We start from the raw sequence: 9,124 nt of genomic DNA, 5'->3' as shown, positions 1-9,124 counted from the left end.
AAACATCTCCAGAGGTCTCATGATGGAAAATGCTATCCACATTCAAAGAAAGAACTAAGGATTTTGAATGTAGATTGAAGCATAGTATTTGCTCTTTTTTTCCCTTCTGTTTTGTTTTGTTTCTTCCTCCTTGTGGTTCCTCCTATTGGTTCTAATTCTTCTTTATAGCATGACTAATGTGAAAATATTTTTTATTAGGAATGCATATGTAGAGCCTATATCAGATTGCATACCATCTTGGGGAGGGAGTCGGGAAGGAGGAGGAAAACATTTAAAACTGAAAATCTTATAGAAGTGATTATTGAAAACTAAAACTTAATTAATTAATTAAAAAAGAAAGTTTATTTCTTTAAAGACTGGGAGAATTTGTAACTTCAAATTTTAATTCAACTTCATTAAAATATACTTTGTATATAATATTTTTAAAATCAGTCCTTTTAAATCCATTTCCAATTTTCAAAATTCAAGCTTTTCATTGACTTGGAATATCCTGCTACTAAGCCATGCATAAGCTAACTTTTATACAAAATGGGCCATATTGACCCTCAATACATCACTTTTAATATTTCATTTCATACTCTGTAAGGGGGGCTCTATTTTATATCCAACCAGTAGAGAAGGTAAGAATTAGAGAACTGAATTTGGTTGTGACTTTATTAACAGCTCAGTTTCTTGAACACAATGACAAGTATATTGATAACAACCTCTTGTATTTGCTGCTGTTGCTGCTTCTGCTGCTGCTGCTGCTGATGATGATGATGATACCTAGCATTTATATAACACTTTAAATTATGAAAATTGCTTCCCCAATGTAATTTCACTCAATTCTCACAACAAAGCCAGGAGGTAAGTGTTATTACTATAACCATTTTACAAAAGAGGAAACTGAGGCAAAGAGAAATTAATCAAGTTGCCAAAGGGAAATGGAAATGCACATTGTAGGTATCCCTAGACTTCCAGATATTAAAGAATCTATGAACTTCAGTGGGAAAAACACATCTTTATTTTAATGTAATTGTTTTATTTTTAATCTGATATATTTTGTGCTTTTGAAACTATTAATATTAGAAGGAGGTCCATAGGCTGCCAAAGCAGCTCATCACTCACATACATAAACACACACACACAAACCCACAGACACACAAACCCATGGTTAAGAATCCCTGCACTAGAGAGAGATTTGCTTTCATTCCATTTCTGTGGGAATTTATAGAAAGATATAAATGAGAGAAACTTGGTCAGTTGCCTTGGGAAAACAAATTATACAATCAAGACACTATTTATGTACTTCATCAAAATGACCTGAAAGATATTAAGCCAAGATCACTGGCAAGTCAGAGATATGGACAACAATTTACCTATCCAAAATGAAGAAGGCAAAAACACCTTCATTCACTCTTAGATGTATCTCACCAGTAAAGATTCAATTGGCATAGAAAATAAGGCCACAATGGGTTTGTCCTACAGTGTCTTTGAGAGTTTCATCTTTCAAGGGGCAGCTAGGTAGTGCAGTGGATAGAGCACCAGCCCTGAAGTCAGGAGGACCTGAGTTCAAATCCAGCCTCAGGCCAAACACTTGACACTTACTAGCCCTGTGACCCTGGGCAAGTCACTTAACCCTAATTGCCTTAAAAAAAAAGATAGAGTTTCATCTTTCATAAACCTTCCAGAAAAGGCTATCAACAATAGGGCATATCACATGTAAGATTAACCAACAACATTTTGAGCTATCATTATAACCAGATCCCTCTGTGTAATCTGGAAACATTATAGAAATATTTTTGAGCAAATATTCCCTGTACAAAATTTCTAACATTATTTCCATGGAACTAACTGTTCCCCTTGTAATTCTGTTTTGTCCCATTACTTCATGGAATCAATTAATGACATTAGGCAGGGCTTGTCTGCATGATTTTATTTTATTTTTTTTTTTGGCTAGGCAATGGGGTTAAGTGACTTGCCCAGGGTCACACACCTAATAAGTGTCAAGTGTATGGTCTGAGACCATATTTGAACTCAGGTCCTCCTGACTCCAGGGCTGGTGCTCTATCCACTGCACCACCTAGCTGCCCCTATCTGCATGATTTTAAAGAAAAATCTTACTTGCTTGGAGTTTGAGTTTATATGTAGGGGATTACAGACTAAGTATATGAGCCTCTGTTTTGTTTTGTTTGGGGGATGGGTAACAATTGGGAGGTTTCCTTTTCTCTTTTTTCCAGACCCTTGGTTCCTTCAAAAGGGCAAGTCACCCCTTAGCTAAAGTATAAGGCATTAGAAAGTTCTGTATAAGTTCTGCCAATTCACCATGCCCTATGATTGGTTCTTCTTATAAACTTACACTTGTGTGGTTTCTTTTTTCCCCTAAATTCCAATGACCGTTCCACAAACTTTCATGTTTGTGAAAATTATTTCCTGTCATTCTGTAAATGTAATAGTTGGAGAAAAAATGATGAGTGTAGATTGATGAAGTAGAAGGAGTATGCAAAAAGAATAACATTTTTTGCTTAAGAAGCTGGAAGCAGGGCATCACAGTAAAAATCGCACTTGAGTTTTTCAGAGGTTGGCATATTTACTGAGAAGCACCGAGGCTTCCTCTTCTGATCTGAAACCAGCCTCCTCTGACCTTTGAAGCACAGTGTAAAATCTATCTCTTGACATGATCAACCCAGGTGGAAAAGAATCCATAGATTCATCTAGATTTGAAATTTTCCCTTTGCAAAAATAGCTGGTTGCTGAAATCCAGCTTACCAAGTTACCATGGAAATGAATGAAATGGGGAATTGTGTAGCTTTCAGGATGAAGAGTGCTACATATGCACTGAGAAGTGTTATTTTTATTAATGTTTGGAAAGTAGACTGAGTACATTGGAAGAAATATCTTGTAGAAATAGAAAAGATTTTTTCCCTATAGATCTACATCAAAATGTGTCAGGTTAAAATATTGCAGAGTTGGTTGCATGAGGGTAGCAAAAGGGAGAGGGAGAAGAAGAAAATGGTGTAAGGACCAAAAATAAACACAAGCACAAAAAAGCCCTATGAAAACATGACTCATGAGCATGTGAAATTGTCTTATTGGGTCATGAGTCCCTTGAAACATAACTACAACATATGACAAGACTCTGAAATGGCATGAGTTTTCACTCAATATATCAATCGAGCATAAGATCCTACCAAACTAGAAAGGCTTCAAGTATGGTCCTGGGAACAGTCTACACATCTATTTCCTGAGTACTAGCCAAGCTAAGTTTAGAGCAGTACATCACCAAATTGGTCAGAAGGTGGTGAATTTGGGGCCATAACTCTCAAAAAATACCCTGTAAGTTTTGGAGGAACTATAATCCGTCTTAGTAGATAGGGTGCTTCAAACATAGAAGAACTAAAATATGTGGAAAGCATTGTGCTATTCATTGAGAATACAAAGACATTTATGACACAATCCCTGCTCTTGAAAAGTTATCCATATAAGAGGGGGTGGGGTTACGTTGGGAAAGAATATATATTTAAATAATGATGGTATAAGGGGGAAAATAAATATAAATGGCAAGGTCTATCTATGAGAAATCAGAGAGATCACTTTAACTAGAAGGTTCAGCAAAGGCTTCATGGAGAGGGTAGCAACTTAGGTGAATCTTGAAGTCATAGAAGAATTCAACAGATGGAGATAGGGGATGGTGCATGAGAGAGGCATAGATTATAAGAATGACATATAGTGCAAAAAAAAAGAAGAGAATGGAAAGGGCATGGTGTAAATAAGGTTGACTGAAATATAGAAGATATGAAAGGGAGTACTATGAAATAAGATTGGACAAGTGGATGGGAGTCAAGTTGTAGAGAGCCTCGATTATCAATGCCAAAAGTTTATACTTCATCTGGTAAGCTTTTGGAATCCATTGAAAATGTTTGAGTATAGGAGTGTCTTGATAACAGAGACAGATGCTTTAGAATGACTGGTTGGGTAACAGGATGAAGGATTGATTAGAAAGGAAAGAGGCAGTGTTGCATAGTGGTAGGAATATTGGATCTCAGAGCCTCTGGATGAGAATACCAGCTCTACTCCTTACTTTGTGACTTAAGGCAGATAATGCTACCTCTCTGGGCCTCATTTTGTGCACCAATATAATGAAGGGATTGACCTAGTTAATCTCTTGGGACCTTTTCAGTTCTATAGGCATACCTTGGAGATACTGTGTGTTCAGTTCCAGACCACAGCAATAAAGCAATATCACAATAAGGTTAGTTACACAAATATTTTGCTTTCCCAGAACATATAAAATTTGTTTATACTATAGTATAGCATATTAAGTTCAATAGTATTATGTAAAAACATGCATACTTTTATTTTAAAAATATTTTATTGCTAAAAACGCTACCATCATCTCAGCCTTCAGCAAGTCATAATCTTTTTACTGGTAAAGAGTCCTGCCTCAGTTTTGATGGCTGCTGACCAGGGTGGTGGTTGCTGAAAATTGGGGTGACTGGCAATTTCTTAAAATAAGACAATGAAGTATGTGCATTGATTGACTCTTCCTTTCACTTTAATACTTAGAGGCCACTGTCAGGTTATGAAATGGCCTAATTTCAATACTATTATGTCTCATGGAACAGGGAGGCCTGAGGAGAAGTGAGGCAGTTAATGGCTAGCCAATTGAGCAGTCAGAACATATACAATGTTATTGATTAAGAGCAGTTTGTGGCACCCCAAGGCAATTACAATAGTAATGTCACAAACCACTGATCACATATCACAATAACAGATATAATAATAATAACAGTAATAACAATAATGAAGTTTGAAATATTGCAAGAATTGAGAAAATGTGACACAGAAACATGATGTAAGCACGTACTGTTGGAAAAATGGTACTGATAGCCTTGCTCAACGTAGGGTTGTTAGAAACCTTCCATTTTAAAAAAAATGTAATATCTATGAAGTACAATAAAGTAGAGCACAATAAAATGAGATGTGCTTATAAAGTCAGGATCCTATGATCTTATAAGTACATATTGATCTGCATCCTCAACATTACATATATATATATGTATATATGTACATATATATATATGTATATATTGCTATACTTTCCACTATCCTATTTAGCAAAAGACAATTTCTGGTTCCTTACCCCTGGGCAAGGTAACAAATAAATTATACAGACAGACAAAAATGTGTAGATGTAAAAAGACACCAATTTTATTCTCACCCAAGATGGCAACATGTTTTGGCTTTTACTCTTTCAGGAGAAGAACACATGATGTGAACACAAAAAATAAGTCTTATGAAAGACAAGGTATCAATTGTTATTTCAAAGTATTTAATGAAACATTCATTGAGCAGGGTCCTGGGTGATGAGAAAAGCCACAGAATAGAAACAGAGTTCCTGGGTTGAAAACAAACAACGGAGAACAATAATAAAAGCCAATGCCTGCCGGGCCACCTTCAATTGCTTTCGCCTACATGATACTTTTCTTTTGCAAACTGAATAATTGTAAAAAATGCTCTCTCATCTAAAACCAACACCCTGGCAGCCATACATCAACTGATATCAAATCTCCTATCAAAAGAAAATTAGTATATTGTATATCAGCATACTATATATTAGTAGAAAATGCCAGTGCTGACACTTCTTTACTTACCTTAATGATTTATTTCCTTTCTTGATGACTTCTTTTATTAACAGAAGTTGTGACATTCAAATAGCATTTGTTAGGCCTAGAAAATGATAAAATATGCTTTGATTTATAGGCATATTCTACCCACCTAACTTCATTAATTATTCCACATAAACAAGACTTTAGGTGGAATGACATAATAAAGAAGAGTTAGTATCATAAGAAAAAATGTTATTAATAGAAAAGGGATGTTCTTTGTGGGAAGGGAGGAAGATTTAAAGGAAAAGTAAGGTTGTCAGGCAGCTTGAAGCAATGAGACAGTGCTAGGAAAAAATGGCAAAAAAGGACTGGGTAGAGAGGCAACAGCTAAACCCAGTGGGTGCAGGGATTGTGAGATTTTGAGAAATCTTATGACTAGAAGACCAAAGCTACTAAGCATAGGTAAAGGTATAGTGCCTGGGGAAACCCTAGATACCTGGGAGACCAAAGAAGACCAGGGAAGGATACCATGCTTCTCAGGCCAAAGGCACTGAGGTAGAGCTTTGCCAGGAGTCCAAGACAGGTATAAGCACATAGAATAGGCTATAGGGCCTATATCTCAGTATGGGAAGATAAGAGAATGTAGGTCTGAGTTGAGGGAGGGGCAGAAGAGCACAGAGGAGAATAGTTGTGGTGTCCTTAGATTTCAGAAAATTTCTTTTAGGAAAGTATCTTACCCAATAAAACAGAAGGCAGGGAGTAGCAAGCTATCATGACGATATGGATTGCCTTATTACATATTTTGTTATTGTTCAGTCAATTTTTAGTTTTGTCTGACTCTTTGTGAACCCATTTGGGGTTTTCTTGGCAAAGATACTAGAGTAGTTTGCCATTTCCTTCTTCATCTCATTTTACAGATGAGGAAACTGAGACAAACAGGGTTAAGAGATTTGTCCAGAGTCAGCTAGTAAGAGGTTAGATTTTAATTCAGAAAGATGAGTCTTCCTGACTCCAGGCCTGGCACTCTATTCACTGTGCTATCTAGATACTCAATGCACTGCACCATGGGATATCACAATATTAATAATTCTGAGCAACTTCTAAAGCCATCTAGTCCAACTGTAACTAAGAAAGAATACTCAGTACAACATAAATACCAAGTCTTTTCTAGTCTTTCCTTGAAGATTTCCCATGAGGCAATACCCATTACCTCCTCAGCAGTCCAATTCCACTTTGGGAAAACTTTAATTGGTAAGGAAAGTTTTTGTTGTTGTTGTTGTTGTTGTTGTTTTCTTCTGACCTCCACCTCAGATCTGCCTCTCAGCAATGCCAACCCTCTGCTCCTGATTCTGCTATATTACACCAATTACTATAATTCTAGTCCCTCTTCCACATGGAAGATTTTCAAATACTTGACAACAGTTATCACATTATGCCATTCATTTGGGGCCTACTATACATCACTCATTGTGCTCATGCTAGAAATACAAAGACAAAAATGAAATATTCCTAACATTTAAAAAGTTTAATCTCTAATAAAAGAAAATAATATGAATAATGATAGATAAGTATAAAATATATACATATCTATGTCTGTATATTATTATGCATGTCTAATATACATATATGAAAGTAATTTACAAGGGTGTGGGAAGGAATCACACTAGTAACTGGAGTAATCAAAATACTACATCACTGTATTGTGATTTGTACACCTTTGCACACCTCTCCACATTAAACATCCTCATATCTTTCAACTGATGTTCCTCATATAGCACAATATCGAGACCCTTCACCCCTAGTGATCCTCTTACATAATCTATCTTATCAACATCCTTCTAAAATATAGTACCAATAATGGAACCCAGTACTTCAGATATGTAGGACTATCAACTATCTAGTCTTACACATTACTCCTCCCTTTATACAAAAATGTAATTTTTTTTTTGGGGGGGGGTTCTTATAGAATACTATTGACTCATATTGAGTCCATTGCAGTCCTTGCCGTCTATTAAAACCCCTAAATCATTTTTCAGTCAAAACATTTTCATAGCTCACCAGCTTGCATTACTTTTTTGATTCCAAGTTAGGAATTGCATTTATCCTTATTAAATCTCATCTCAGGATATTCTCCCCAAAATTGCATCCTATCTAAGTACTTTTGAATCCTGTCTCTGTAATCTAGTGTTTTAACTTTCTCAACAAATTTTGTTTCATCTATATGTTTAACAGTATGACAATTATATATTTTCTCAAAACATTGATAAAAAATGTAGACAGCACTAGGCCAGGGACAAATCCTAGAGTTAGATATCTCCTTCCTAATTGATATAATAATATGAAAAATCAATTATAGTGGAAAATTTATGTAAGTTACATATATAGTCTTTTATTCTAAAAGCTTATTTGAAAGTTATTTAAAATAATTTTAGAAGGAGTTTTTTGTTATTATTTGGAAGGAGTAAGGGCCAACAGCAATGACAATCCAGTAGGTTAAAATGTGAAATTTTGAGACAGGCATAATCAATAGACTATTGATTGGTACTGTACAATTAATGTAACAAAATATGAAGAATTTACTTTTTCTTTTTTTTTTTTTAGGGTTAAGTGGGTTAATTGGGGTTAAGTGACTTGCCCAGGGTCACATAGCTAATGAGTGTCAAGTGTTTGTTCTGAGGCTGGATTTGAACTCAGGTCCTCTTAACTTCAGCGCTGATGTGCTATGCACTGCGTTATCTAGGTGCCCCAAAAATTTACTTTTAAAAATTCTTATGTTATTAGATAGCAGCCTCTTGTTGGAGGTTACATTTTCTTCTACTTTCATTTAATTAAGTGACTATCACAATGCTTGACACCTAGTAAATATTTGAGAATTGCATGTAGATTGATGGGTGGATTCATTTTTTTTGTCTCCCTAAGTGATGTGTCTTAAAGGTTATTTTCATGTACCAAAATATTATTCAATTATAATTCTTTTAAATTTGGTAAACATTTTACCCAGCCAGTATATTGTCATAAATTTTAAACAATGAATAAATGATACAAAGAACATTTTTCTGTCATGAAAGGACAGGAAAAAATTATTTTCTCTCTGAAAAAGAAGTGAACATTGGGAGATGATACACTACTCATAGGATTTGGTATGTCATTTAAAGTTATTAACATGATACAATAATCAATAACTAAATAGAACAGCAATGATCTGATCAATTAGACCTCATTGCTCATGAATTTTATTAAACTATCCTTTTGTTCCTCTGCAGGTTATCACTGAAGTTTTTTGACAGAACACATTTTTTTTTCCTTTACCAAGAATTTTAATTTGATAATTGTGATTTATAGTTACAAAGTTAGGAACAGTGAAAGTTTATTAGAATAGAACCTATTCTATGCAAGCTGCATAGAATCTCACTTGATCTTGAGGTTTAATTTTTTTTAAATGACTTTACCTCCTCTGAAGGAAACACTTTTGAACAAAGAATAAGCATTTTTATTGATTCCTTGGCTTCATTAGGCCAAAGTGAGAATGTTCTACT

This window comes from Vombatus ursinus, unplaced genomic scaffold (genome assembly GCF_900497805.2).
Source record: "Vombatus ursinus unplaced genomic scaffold, bare-nosed wombat genome assembly UNPS02014863.1, whole genome shotgun sequence".
Lineage (NCBI taxonomy): Eukaryota > Metazoa > Chordata > Mammalia > Diprotodontia > Vombatidae > Vombatus > Vombatus ursinus.
The sequence above is the reverse complement of the archived record's forward strand: the minus strand, read 5'-3'. Positions refer to the sequence as shown.